Source organism: Erythrolamprus reginae, chromosome 4 (genome assembly GCF_031021105.1).
Source record: "Erythrolamprus reginae isolate rEryReg1 chromosome 4, rEryReg1.hap1, whole genome shotgun sequence".
Taxonomy (NCBI): Eukaryota; Metazoa; Chordata; class Lepidosauria; order Squamata; family Dipsadidae; genus Erythrolamprus; species Erythrolamprus reginae.
The window spans coordinates 38,710,675-38,726,400 of record NC_091953.1 but is presented as its reverse complement, the minus strand read 5'-3'; positions in this window follow the sequence as shown (position 1 = coordinate 38,726,400).

Here is a 15,726-nt window from a genome sequence, read left to right as displayed (position 1 = left end):
TCACAGACATAATTAAAAAGAATAGGACCCAGAATATACTGTGGTAAATCCAAAGTAAATGAATTTAAACATTCCTGGGATAAACATATATCCATGCTAAGATAAAATACAGGAAATAGTATAAGGGCAGACTAGATGGACCACGAGGCCATTTTCTGCCGTCAATCTTCTATGTTTCTATGTTTCTACTGTCACATATTATATTTTGAAGAAAGTGCCCTGTGATTAATGAATAGCCTTTGTTACAAAGCTCAGCCAAAATTAATTGGAGAGAGGAATTAATATTTGTTTGATATAAATCTAGACACTAATTATTGTTCAAAGGCAGAGAAAAACCCTAGTAATATCTCAGCTTTGGGTAGCACAAATACATCTCTGATTGTAATTTTATTATTTGAAATAAACAAAGCTTATTAATTACCCTGTAAATAATCACAGAACAAGATGTGTGTATATGTGGATGTTTCAAAGTGCACATCTGCTATGTAGGAGGTTTTCTGCAATTGCAAAGCTTAACAGCCCACAAATATATTGCTTTGTTTTTAACATCTTTTGCCAAACATAATTACTGAGTAGTTCTGAGCTCAAGGACATGCCACTACTACATGTAGTATGCAGTGATAAACCTCCATCACTTTCTGTAAGATTCAACAGCCACTGAGCCGAAGTTCTCCGTAACTTATGTTTTTCCTGAGATGTCTATCCAGTTTCAATAGCTAACCTTCCTATCCCTTTTCTTAGTGAAGAGATTTCAGTTTTATTTTTCTTTCTGCAAGTTCCACTAGACAAACTGAGCAGTATCCTCGATTTATTGAATTGATAAACAGACTGTAAAATGTTTATGGCATGGTTGTTTGAAGATAAAATACATAAATTAACACTGTAACTCTAAGTTTTAAAAAATATTTCTTCTAGCATTTTTGCTACTGCAGAGATAAAATAGATTTGTTTATCTCTCTCTCTCTCTCTCTCTCTCTCTCTCTCTCTTTCTCCCTCCCTTCCCTCTCTTTCTCACACACAGACTCACACACTGTAGATCTGTTTCTACAGATCATCTTTTCAGAGTAACAGAAGCGATTTCAAAGTACATATTAATTGGATAAAAAAAGAACAAAAATAATTAAAAGTTCTTGAATAAACTGAAAACTGATGTCTATGTGGAGACAGACATAAATGTCTGTTTGTTTGTTTGTTTCACCAAAAAGGAGTTGTCCTTTGGTTATGATTGCATTACTCACAGTCTCTTGGGAAAATTAGATTTTGTTTCAATCAATCTTATTTGCTGTATGTGGCATATATTTAGGTTGAATCAGAAAAAATAAAATTTAGTTTTTTCAGTAAATATATTATGAGCCTGGTTAGAAGTCTAACCAGGCTCATAATATGTTTGTTCCAATTTGTTTCAATGAGAGTGTGATTCATTGGTTGGGCCCCTGATGCCCCCTTTTTGGGGGGGTACTATTAGTGTGTTTTACTTGTTTGAGTTAGGCTCATGGTACAGTCTTTGCAATCAAAACTGTTCTGCTGAAGAATATTTATACCTCACCTACTGGAATAAAGGAATTTCTTCAAATCCGAAGAACTAGTAGATACAGTGTTCCCTCAATTTCCGCGGGGGATGCGTTCCAAGACTGCCCGCGAAAGTCGAATTTCCGCGAAGTAGAGATACGGAAGTAAATACACCATTTTTGGCTATGGACAGTATCACAAGCCATCCCTTAACACTTTAAACCCCTAAATTACCATTTCCCATTCCCTTAATAACCATTTACTCACCATTACTACTGGTACTCACCATTGAATAAGACACTTAGTGATCCTGATATTTATAAACATAATTATTTATTAACAATAATTATTTTTTTTGTTATTTATGTGCAAAAATTATCAGTTTGGCAATGACGTATGATCTGATTGGTTGGGAAAAACCATGGTATAGGAAAAAAAATGAGAAGTATTTTTTAATTAATATTTTTTGAAAAACCGTGGTATAGGCTATTCACGAAGTTCGAACCCGCGAAAATCAAGGGAACACTGTATATGATTTTTTATCTGGGCTGCTTGTGTTTGTAGATTTTAACAATTTTAATTTTTTGCCTTTTTTAACAGCTCTTGTAAGCTTCCCAGAATCTTTTGGACTCATGGCTATATTAAATCAAATGCATTAAATTAAATGTATTTTTATGGAATTTTATACATTTAAAAGACTTTTAATATATTTTCATCTCAAATAAAAAGAAGAAGAAAGAAAGAAAAAGACTTGATTTTAAAAACAGTCTTTATCTGTCATATTAATTATTTATACTGAATCCATTTTAATACTGGGAAGACAAACTGTTTTTCATTTTTGGCAAATATATTATTTTTTAAAATTAACACAAATTGAGTCTACATTGCTTAAAATTAATATAAATTCATCCCTTTCAAAAATGTTTTTGATCTATAATTTTAATTATATTCTGCTCTTTGTATTTTGCAAAAAACAAAATATAGACTAATTTGATAAAAATGAAGTGTTATTCAAAGGATAGAGTAATTGTTGTGTAAATTTTATATGCAAGTGTTTTAACCATCTAAACAAACTATAATTTTTTCTACTATGAATTCCATGTAATAATTCCTGCTAATCTAACCTAACCTAGTTGACCATCTAATAAATCAGAAAGCTCCAAAGAACAATGAAAGATAATGATATATTCCTTTGCTTTTGATTCCACAATCTATATTATTCTTTTCACAATTTTCAAATAATATGCTGACTCTAAAGGCAATGCAGAAGTGTAGCAACCCATTCTGGTTCAATAGTGGATAGGTTTATACAGGATAGGTAGCCAGTAACACTTAAATTGTATATAATATATAAAAATCCACAGTATCTTAATATCTAAATGTTATTTTATTTATTTGACTTCTATGCTGCCCAATCCTGAAGGACTCAGGATGGCTTACAACAACAATATAAATACAATATAAATGGTAAAAAACTATAGAAAGAAGTCAAACATTATCTAAGACTAAAACATTATCTAAAACTAAAACCTCATGAAAAAAAAGTTATTATAAAAAGGACAGTCCCAATTATATACATTCATACCATCCATACAGTTGGCCATCAGAGATGTACATTTATGGCACCCAGACCTGCTGGCAAAGCCAGGACTTCATGGCCTTATGAAAAGTCAGCAGGGTGGGAGCAGTACAGATATTGGGTGGTAGTTGGTTCCATGGAGCCAGGACAGCCACCGAAAAGGCCTTCCCCTGTGGTCCTGCCAACTTGCAATGCTTAGTGGACTGGACTCAGAGGAGGCCAACTCTCTGAGCTCTGGGAGGTATGCGGCAAGAGACAGTCCCCTAAATAATCTGGCTCTGAGACATGTAGGGCTTTAAATGTAATAGCCAACACCTTAAATTGTGCCCGGAGACTAATAGGAAGCCAGTGCACTCGTAAAGCAAAGGTGTTATATGGGTGTACCAAGATAAACCCATGACAGCGCTCGTGGCTGTATTCTGAACTATTTGCAGTCTCTGAACACTTTTTTAAGGGTAGCCCCATGTAGAGCACATTGCAATAAGCAAGACAGGAGGTAAAGAGGGCCTGAATGACTGTGCGCAGAGCCTCCTGGTCGAGGTAGGGCCACAACTGCTGATGATCTCACCCAGCAGCTTCATGTAGTTATTGAACAGTAGGGGGGAGAGGACAGACCCCTGTGGCACCCCACAGAGAAGAGGTCGAGGGGTGGACCTCTGCTCCCCCCACTAACCCCGACTGCGAATGACTGGAGAAATAGAAGGAGAACCACTGTAAAACCACCGAGTCTACGGAGAGGGGCGGCATACAAATCTAATAAATAATAATAACTAATAATCTAATAAAGAATAATAATAATAATAATAATAATAATAATAATAATAATAAATGGTGCCCCCCTACTCACAATCCCTCTAGTCACCAAAGAAGGATACCATGGTCGATGGTAGTGAAGGCTGCTGAGAGGTCAAGGAGCACCTAGATAGAGGAATGTCCAATATATGTGGGACCGCCTTCTGAACGAAACCCAGCGACCAATTAGGTCCCACAGAGTTGGCCTTCTCCGGGTCCTGTTGACAAAACCATGTTGTCTGGCGGGACCCAGGGGAAGAGCCTTCTCTGTGGTGGTCCCGACCCTCTGGAATCAACTCCCCCCAGAGATTAGGACTTCCCCCACCATCCTTGCCTTTTGCAAACTCTTAAAAACCCACCTCTGCTGCCAGGCAGGGAAAATTGATTCACCCTAGCCATTTCATTTTATGTATGGTTTGTTTAGGGTGTATGACTGTTTTTATACTAAGAGTTTTAACTGTTCTTTTTAATCATTGGATTTGTACTGTGTTTTGTTGTTGTGAGCCGCTCCGAGTCTCTGGAGAGGGGCAGCATATAAATCTAATAAATAAATAATAAATATCCTGGGCCCGCCAGAGATCATCCATCAATGCGACCAAAGTGGTTTCCATGCTGTGACTGGTCCTGAAACCAGACTGAAAGGAATCTAGATAATCAGCTTCTTTCAAGGACCGTCGGAGCTGGTGTGCCACCACCTTCTCAACAACCTTACCCAAAAAGGGCAGGTTAGAGACTGGCCTATAGTTCTTCAATTTGGCTGAATCCAGGGATGGTTTCTTCAGGCAGAGAAATGCCTGGAAACAAAAGATTGAAAAAAGTGTTATTTCCCAAAGATATTTGGCATCATGAAATTATACTGTCAGTATTATACCATTGGCATGAACATGTATAGGAGCCTCAAGACTGGATTATTGCAAGAGAGATTCTGTGCGTTTTGAAGATGGATCTAAAATTGCAGCGTCAGCGTAGGTGGACTACCCTGCTTCTCAGATATGTTATATCACATTTAGGCTGAAGCAGTTACACTGTTCAGTGCTTACTGACCACTTCAGTGTGCTCACTACTGGTACTCTCTCTCCCTCAATCTTTCCCTTCCTCCCTCACCCTCTCATTCTCCCTCCCTCCCTGTCCCTCTGTGTGTGTGTGTGTGTGTTCGTGTGTGTATGCACTTTTGTATGTGGAGATAGGGAGTAAAATAATTATATGTTCTCTGTTTCTCTCTCTGCCTCTCTCTCTCTCTCTCTCTCACACACACACACACACACACTCTCTCTCTCTCTCTCTCACACACACACAGAGAAAAATATGCTGCTGTGTGATGCTAAAATATACTATATGCTATATATGATTGCTTGAGGGGAAAAAAGAATTTAAATTTGTATAATAATAAAGTCGCAATACAGATTTATAAGAAACTCAGGAGTAGTATACCAAGTAGTTTAATATTATTTTTAAAAAGGAATCTTGCATGCATGCATGTTGCCTTTTTTTCTTTAACCTTTTTTTAGCTCTTTGATTATGAACAAAACAACAACAATAAAACAAAGCCAAATAACTGAAAGATATATTTAGTGCAGTAAAGGAGTAATGAATCATAGAAGCTGCCCACAGGTGGAATTACAGCCTTTTATTTGTGTTGCACAGCAGTTGTTATCCGAATGTGTACTGATTCTCCTACTGGAAATAATAGTGGCTTAACTTTTCTTTTTCCATTTGCTTTTTAAAATTATCCATGTTGACCATTACATTTTGAAGTAATTAATTAAGTAATTTTTTGTTTTTCCAAATTTTTAACTGCTCTGTAAACCTTTATTTCTTATGAAAAATGAAACACTTTTCTTTGGTGTAATAATGTTTTCTTCATTTTTATGTCTTTTTTAAGAAAAAATGTAACTAAGTAAACTTTGTGTGACTTTTTTTCTTTATAAAAAAATATAGTTCAACTACCCTCACCCTTTATTATCCTATTCTGGACCTTCTTTTTTTAATCACAACTTGCCCATTGAAAGAGTTGTTAGATTATGAGATGGGTGGAAAACAAATATTATAAACAAACAAGCTGAAAAATAAACAAGCATATTTTAATTTCAGAAGAACCTACATGGACATAAAAAAGTATCAGGAATAAAGTTAAATAAAGAAAAATGTGAGTCCTAAAAGGGATTGTTGATTACAGTTGTGTAGTTCTGGTTCTGGTTCAACTAATTCAAATTATTATCTTAAATAAGAATTCAAATCAACATTGTTTTCTATAGGTGACAAATAAATTAGAACACAACTTCTAGATGAGATGTTTTGAGTCAAGCAGAGCTATCAAAGGAAGTGCATTGTGCACTTATTTTTTTTTCCATTTTCAATTATTTGTTTTACATCAAGTACTTTAATAAGTGTTCTGTCTGGGTGCCCCCAGACCTCAACACCAACTGGAAAAAACAGCCAGACACACTGGTAAAAGCAAAAGTACTTTATAGCTTGAAAAATAAACACAGAGAAAAACCTGTTCTTCCCCACAGGCAGGTTATGAGACTTTACAGCAGAGTCCTGATGTCCAGACAATACAGCAGCCTTCTTGCTGGCACACCCACCACTGTAGAGAATAAGACCCCCCACCTTTTCCCCCCAAGGTTTCAGTATTCAAAGTCACAAACCAGAATTCCAAGACGCCAAAGAGCACAGCCAGGTCCCAGGACTCCCAAAGATAATACTCCACAAGGCAGGAAGGGTGGGTCTGCCTTTTAGCCTTTCCAGAGAGCACCACACCCAAACCCAGCTGTTGCCTCTTTAGTGCTGAAAGTACCTGGCTAATTGTCCCCTTCGTTGTGTTGCTCTTCTCTGCCGGAGATCGATTATTGCTTGTGCATTTTCCTCTAAGAAATCCAGGCTGCTTGCTGGGGAGAGCTCCCTCTCGGGGGACTCTGGCTGTTCCCCCTCTTCCTCAGCCTGAGATTCCTCCTCCTCGTCTGCCTGAACCTCCTGTTCCTCATCCTCCCCCTCTGAGTAGGAAACCGACAGAAGATCAGCCGTTCCCTGAGGGGCCTCGGACAGAATCACAACAATAAGCATATGGACTTCTTCATCTATTAAATAATATGCATATTCTTAGTTCATTCCTATTAAAGGGAAGCACCAGATTAGGCATTTAGTAATTGAATAAAATTACTGATCCAACAGTTAATGGTGAGAATAGTCCACTTGGCCTCCAGGGGGCTGGGGTGGGAATAGCAATAACACTTAGACTTATATTGAGCTGCCCCGAGTCTGCGGAGAGGGGCGGCATACAAATCTAATAATTTTTTTTTTTTTTAATTCACTCATTCATTCATTTATTTGACTTGCATGCCGCCCCTCTCCGAAGACTCAGGGCATTATTATTATACCACTTCATAGTGCTTTACAGAATTCTCTGAGCAGTTTACAGATGTCAGCAACAATAATCTGAGTCTTCATTTATCTGACCTGGGAAGGATGGAAGGCCGAGTCAACTTCGAGCAGCCAGGGTTGAACTGCTGCCAATGGGCAGAGTTAGCCTGCAAAACTGCCTTCTAACCATTGTGCCACCCTGATTCCTGTGAATGGCTTATTGAAACTCAAGGCAGAAACATGACAACATGGAAGCACTGGGGGGAAAAAACCACATATTTAATTTCCTTGGGAATTGTAAGTTCAAAATTGTAAGTTTTGAATTTTGGACACATTCTCTATGTTAACCTACTTAAGGTACCTTAGTTAAAAAATTGTCTTATCATGCACATTTCACTTAATGATAATGACAATCAGAGTAGATAGGTAGGAAGGTAGGAAGGTAGGAAGGTAGGAAGGTAGGAAGGTAGGTAGATAGGTAGATAGGTAGATAGATAGATAGATAGATAGATAGATAGGTAGGTAGGTAGGTAGGTAGATAGGTAGGTAGGTAGGGTGGGAGGGAGAGAGACAGATGGATTCAAAATCAGAAGTTAATGTGGTTATTTATTTATTTATTGGATTTGTATGCCGCCCCTCTCCGTAGACTCGGGGTGGCTAACAACAATAATAAAAACACCATGTAAATCCAATACTACAACAACTAAAAAATCCTTATTTTAAAATCAATCATACCTACAAACAAACATACCATGCATAAATTGTAAGGCCTAGGGGGAAAGCATATCTCAGTTCCCCCATGCCTGACAGCAGAGGTGGGTTTTAAGGAGCTTACAAAAGGCAAGGAGGGTGGGGGCAATTCTAATCTCCAGGGGAAGTTGGTTACAGAGGGCCGGGGCCGCCACAAAACGCTCTTCCCCTGGGCCCTGCCAAACGACATTGTTTAGTTGATGGGACCCGGAGAAGGCCCACTCTGTGGGACCTAACTGGTTGCTGGGATTCGTGCAGCAGAAGGCGGTCCCTGAGATAATCTGGTCCGGTGCCATGAAGGGCTTTATAGGTTATAACCAACACTTTGAATTGTGACCGGAAACTGATCGGCAACCAATGCAGATTGCGGAGTGTTGGTGTTATATGGACATTTTGGGGAAAGACCATGATTGCTCTCGCAGCTGCATTCTGCACGATCTGAAGTTTCTGAACACTTTTCAAAGGTAGCCCCATGTAGAGAGCGTTACAGTAGTCGAGCCTCGAGGTGATGAGGGCATGAGTGACTGTGAGCAGTGACTCCCGGTCCAAATAGGGTCGCAGTTGGTGCACCAGGCGAACCTGGGCAAACGCCCCCCTCGCCACTAACTATCTGTGTTTTTAATAATTTTCTTCTCGTGTTATATTAACTGTTGCAATATGAAGGATCAAGCATGAGGCAGTCAGGTTTATAGAGTACAGTAGAACCTTTGGTCTTTAATGCTTCTGACCATGACCAAATCAGGTTTTGACCAAAAAAATCACACACAAAAAAAATGTCACAACCGATTTCCCCTTCTGTGCCATTTTTTAAAAGCGCCAAATTCCCAAAATTAGGGTCAAGTCAAGACCAAATTGAGTTGTGACCAAAGATACAGAATGAATTATGGTCATGACCAGAGGTTCTATTGTATTGGGTTGTACATTTCAGTATTTAATTACATATTGCATATGTGTATTGAATCACCCTTCATATTTTTAAAAAATAGATATAAGTGTTAGGATATGTAGAAATGCAACAATATAAAGGCAAATTTACATTGATGGAATCTGATCTATATATCAGCAATTTAAGTGTAAGGTTTATCCAAGGGATTAATATCTCCACGTGTTTCATAACTTAAGTATGGCTTTTACTTTTATAGCCTTGATTTTTTGTATCATGGAAATGTAGAAGATAAGTGAGACTATAATGTTTTATCTGACAGTCGCTGCTCTTATCCTGAAATCAGAGTTGTCTGCTATGAATATTGAATAGGGAAAGTGAACATAAAAACTGAAATGACTATTTTATTACATTTTTGTCAAATACATAATAGAATTGGTACTGAATGAAGGCAAATCTCAGTTTTTTGCTAATATATGTACTCAATTCTACTTCTGATTGGGGAGAGTTAAAGAATTTGTTGCTAAGTAAATCTATTAAAAATGCCACAAGGTGGCATTTTTAAAAAAGAAATGCACTAATAATGAAAGTCATCTATAACTTTAACTTGCAGCTCTTCCTTTAAAAAGAATCTTAAGTATATGAAAGCTAAAGAAAGACAAGTAGCATGGTTTGCAAATCATTGATTTGATAGGAAATGACATACAAATAATAAAATTTAATTTATTTGATGTATTCAATTTATAAGCTGCCCTTCTGACAGACTCAGGGTGGCATACAATAAAACAGTATAATTGAATAATTGAATAATTGAATAATTGAATAATTGAATAATTGAATAATTGAATAATTGAATAATTGAATAATTGAATAATTGAATAATTGAATAATTGAATAATTGAATAATTGAATAATTGAATAATTGAATAATTGAATAATTGAATAATTGAATAATTGAATAATTAAATAATTAAATAATTAAATAATAATAAAATAATAATAAAATAATAAAATAATAAAATAATAAAACAGTTAAACGATTAAACGATTAAACGATTAAACGATTAAACGATTAAACGATTAAACGATTAAACGATTAAACAATTAAACGATTAAACAATTAAACGATTAAACGATTAAACGATTAAACGATTAAACAATTATTAAAAACCCCAATATTAAAAGACATTTATCCATCTATCATTCATTATTACTGGCCAGAGCAGAGTTCTGTTGGTCCATGGTCCCAGGCCTGCTGGCAAAACAATGTTTTTAAGGCCTTTTGGAAGGCCAGAAGGATGGGGCGGTGTAAATCTCAGGGGGGGGAGTTGGTTCCAAAGAAGACCCCCCCACCCACCCCCCAAAAATAAGGGCTTTTGTTATTAGTTCTTCTATCAATGGCAGACTTGTCAGTCAGCATGATGTTGGTAGGGTTAACAGAAGCAGCCAACCTCCAGTGTCTAAAGTTATTCTTCATCACATTCTTCAGATGTGATTTCCCCCCCCCCAAGGTCATACCTCCACCAGCATCCATTGTCTCCAGCATCGAAAAGTTGCAAGTTGCTTTTGGTGTTAAAAGAAACTTCAACAGCCTCTGCAGCTCTTCACATCCATCTCTATCTTCCACACTCCTCTCTCTCCTCAGCCTTCGATTGCCACACAGTGTCTGGATATTATTTTCAGCTTCTCCAGCTCCAGCTCCTCGGCTTCCAAGCTTACAATCTTCCTTCTCCAAACCTGGGTATCATTCTCAAATTTTTTAGTTCTCCCAACATTTCCAGCTTGTTTGCCGGCATCTGGGTGCCATCTCCGCAGCCCCCCGCAGTCTTCAGTTCCTTCACAGTCTCCAACATCCAATTGATTGCAAAGTAGCGATATGACTCTAGATTAACAATACAAATGTTATCTAGTTATTTCTGATTTTTGACTCTCAAAAGAAAATCATATTTTATTTTGTCCAAAAATATATGATGTCCATACCAACAAAGAAACGGTTCTTATTTTCTGTTCTGGTTTCAGGCTAATTCAGGTAATAATTGGAATAAATGATTGCTAAAGGCATATATTTGCTTCTCTACAATACATGCAGTGGCCTTCACTCAGGTGAGGTCTGGCCATGCCTAGATCCATTGGTTCCTCTCGAGCAATGGCAGCTGGTCAGTTTCTGGTATCTGCTGGCATCTGGAATGCACTTCTTGGCACTGGGTTAAAACCATTGTTTTGAAATCTTTGGTTGGCACTGGTCTGGGTTTCTTCCCAAATTGGCTTTTCAATGGTCAAACATGTCTGGTAGAAATCATTTAGTGAGTCAGGAGTTGGTTGGTGCTTCAGCTCGTTCACAAACTTGGTGGACAGGCCATCCTGGAACAGTTCCATAAGGGCTCCCTTGTCCCAATTCAGGGTTGTGACTAGTTTCTGGAAGTTGGAGACTCAGAGATGGTCTTGTTGCCCATTTGTAATTTGCACAACTGAACAATGTACGTGCATGGGATCTTCAAATTATTGTTCAAACCTCTGTTGAAAATTATCGTAATTTTGCAGGATTGGGTCCTGGCATGCCAGGAAAGGAGATTGTCACTTGAATGCAGCACCTCTGCACAGGTTTATAATAAAAGAAACTTTCATGGCATCTCTAGCAAAATCTTCTGGAGAGAAGTTGAAAAAGTTTGCATATTGATGAAGAAATGGGGTGACTTGATCTCTTGCTCCCATAAAAATTGATGGCTTAGCTAAATAAATCTTTGGCCTTGGTTGAACTACGATCTGGGGAGGGGGCTGTTGCAGCCTGATTCTGTTACAAAGTTATCACCTGTGCTTGCAAAGCAGTGACCATTTGCATTAAAGCAATAAATTCATTCAGTAAATTGGCCATCCTTGTTTTGTTTTAAGGGATTCCATTCAATGCTGTTCTGGTTTCAGGCTAATTCAGGTAATAATTGGAATAAATGATTGCTAAAGGCATATATTTGTAAAAAAAAAAACCAACATCTTCTTTATTTCTCCTTCTTCTCCCATTTATACATCTTCTCACGTAGTACTTTTGTTTTTCATTTCTCTGTTTAGTAGTTAAGCTAATTATCTCAGAAATAACATCAAAACATTCCACAAGTCATTCTGAAATTTACGGGCTAATCAGTGCTAGCCAGGAGCCATAAAAGCAAGTCATAAATCACACATTTGTTAGCTTTATTTATTTGTTTGTTTGTTTATTTGTTTATTTGTTTATTTATTTATTTATTTATTTATTTATTTATTCATTCATTCATTCATTCATTCATTCATTCATTTATTTATTTATTTATTTATTCATTTATTTATTAGATTTGTATGCCGCCTCTTTCCCGTAGACTAGCTTACTCTCTGGAGCATGTCATGGACGCATACAAATCTAATAAATAAATAAATAAATAAATAATAATAATAATAATAATAATAATAATAATAATAATAATAATAATAATCTTGGTTGACAATATTGAAGGGAATCAGCTTCTTCCTCCGTTCACCCGGATGTGAGGTAATTGATTAATTAATTCCTCACTCTCTAACTCTAATGTCTCCTCCCTCTTTCTTCTAATTGTCTCTGATAACATCTAAAAGGGGGATCAATCCATCTGTCATCTTTCCCATTTGATTCATCCGAACTCATGTCTGTGTCATTAGCTCCGTGGTCATCACTAACATTGCCATCTGCCTCTAAATCAGGTAAATTTACAATCTCTAAATCGCCCTCCTCCTCCGAATCTGAACATTACTCAGGCTGTAAAGGAGTATACACAACATTTTCCTTGAAAGGGTTCTTATTTTCCTTTCTATTGTTATTCTTTGATTTAAGTGTCACTCCATAAAGATAAAAATGTATAATTGTATAGATTTTCTGGGGTTTTACCCAGCTAGGATATGAAAATGTGTATACAGATTTAAGAAAACTAATAATTATAAAATAATAATTTCTCTTTTATGTCTAAAACTTTATCACTTCTAAAACATTCTTTTTTCTTGGATGTTTTGGGACAATATAATTATCACGATCCTCTGCTGCAGACACTCTTCACTTGTAAGTCCTTGCTTTAAGAAGAAGCTGAAGAGCAGTTAAAGCAGTAATGAAGACACCTCCTTGATTAAGTTACACAGCAATTTGCCAAGCCTGTTTGCTCAATTCTCTTGGGAATTTAGAATGCAAACCAGATGGTCTCTGATGGCATATTCAGAATGAGATACTAGTATCATTCTTGATTCCTTCCTCCTAATTTGTACTTCAGGTGCTATTATTAAGGCTCAGTTTTCTAAGCTTTGACATGGATACACAGCATGTGATCGTCTAGAAATTGCTGAACTACACCACTCAATATCCTTCAGTATTGCCATCCTGGCTGGGGTACTGCTGGGAATATAGTTCAACAACATTTAGATGGGCCCATGTCGTGCACTGGAGTATCTGTTACACATCCTGTTTAATTTCTCATTACCATTTCTGAAGATATCATCTCTAGTTCATTACTGAAGACATTAGGCCAGAGGATTAAAGATGTTTTCTTAGCCACTTCTGATTAGTTCCTCCATTTAGAACAAGCTGGACTATTATTTCTTAATATATCTCTTCCTTTCATTAATTGTATTTTAATAGCTTTCTGTATTTTTATTAATCAAGGGTTCCCCCCTTTATTTGCACACAGCAAATGAAAATCAAAACAAAATTAAAAACAAAAAAACAAAACAGACATTTGGTGTCCCACTTTTCAAAACCTTTTTACATTACTTAACTGCCTAATTGTTCTATTCCCCCCTTTATTTGCACACAGCAAATGAAAATCAAAACAAAATTAAAAACAAAAAAACAAAACAGACATTTGGTGTCCCACTTTTCAAAACATTTTTACATTACTTAACTGCCTAATTGTTCTATTCTTCATGCTTGGAAAATTGGCAAATAATCTGTCATTAATATATATCTTTACCATTTAGGACTTAAAACAACTTGGAGATGCATTGTAATCTTATTTAAACTTAAAAGTTTCTTCTATGTCAATATGCTCTTGATAATCTGCACAAGAACCTGAAAAGGATGAGAATAGGATTAAAGGCTAAGACAGTTAATGGGAATAAAACTTCACCAAAACAATATAAGCTGCTCCTAATCACTATCCTCACCTTGATCATAAGAGTTATCATGTGACTCTTTTAAGTTAAGCAGTTCATCATTGTTTTATCATTATTTTAAAAAATAATAATCTTGCCAAAAGTACTTAAGATTGTTGGAAACAGAGAGTAAGTATGGTATTTTATTTATCACTATACAAAACAATGGCTTTATTTATATTTATTCAAATTTCTTACAGACATAAAGAAACTGTGTTCTTGAAAAATTGGTTAAACGTGCTAAAGTGCATAAAAGTTTGAAATAATTGAGCCATTAGGCAGGGAATCTCTATATACTGTATGCTGTTTGCATATTTGTTATTTGGAAAACAATTAAATGATATAATTAATATTAGAAAAGCTTATTTAGAATAGAATAGAATAGAATAGAATAGAATTTTATTGGCCAAGTGTGATTGGACACACAAGGAATTTGTCTTGGTGCATATGCTCTCAGCGTACATAAAATAAAATATACATTTGTCAAGAATCATGTGGTACAACACTTAATGATTGTCATAGGGGTCAAATAAGCAATGAAGAAGCAATATTAATAAAAATAAAATGCCAAGTCCCCCCATATAATTGTTACGGAGGTTCTCCTCTGCATTCTATGAACCCGATAATTTCAAATTGCAATGTATGCTCTACAGAAAATATCAACAATGAGATACTTCGCTTTTTCAAACAAGCTAGTCAGCAAAAATAATTTTAAAACATACATATAATTATACATTGTTATATGCTGAAGCCTTATAATGTTCTGCCTAAATATTTGCTATCAATATTTTTGCATGATTGAATAACATAGAAGACTAATCTATCACCGGAAGAAGCTCAATGGAAAGTTCATCCATGCTTCATTCAGATGTGCATTTGACAGTAATTAGATCAAGAAAAGTGACAACTGCTGAAGATTATAATACCAAAGAGGTAGGTAGAATACTGTATGGCAGATACCTTAGGTTCAAATTGTGTAAGTCTTTTTTTTTCAAAAGCAACGCCTTGATACTTTTCCAGTATAAATCAGATACATAGTGATTTTTTTTTTAGTTTTTTTAACAAGGAAAATAGCTCCATCAGTTTCAATAGCCACTCTTTTCGTAGTAATCTTAACCAACTCTGTTATGAACAAATACATTTTAATATTTTGACTCAAGAATAATGCAACCCTTTAAAGCTTTGCAAATTCATTTTTTTTCTTTTAAAACCAATCTGAGCTTATTTCAAATTATCATTTTTAGAAAAATGTAGTAAATAAAGCTATTCTAATCTCGATATGGAGATTTTATTAGAATAATACAGCAGTATTTATTTTCTCTTTTATTTAACCACAGATCCACACTATATTTTGCATATTCTACTTCAAAATCTAATTAAAAAGAAAAACCCTACATTCCCAATCATTTTCAGCATTGTCCAGAATTAAAACTTGTTTTTCTAAGAAAAAGTACATTTATCTGAGCTACTTAAATCCACATATTTCATTATTTGGAATCCTCATTGTTTCCTCCTATTCACTTGAGCTGGAACTCTCACATGTCTGTTGCATTGATAGGTATAACAGTGGTCTCAATGGAGAATTCAGTCACAATCGAAGCTCTGAGATTAGCATAGCATTGTTATATGACCATTTACTCTCAAGGGTCTTCTCTTAAACTTTCAATGATAGTCTTTTCTAAATTGTTCAATGGGAAATGAGGGAAGCTTTTTG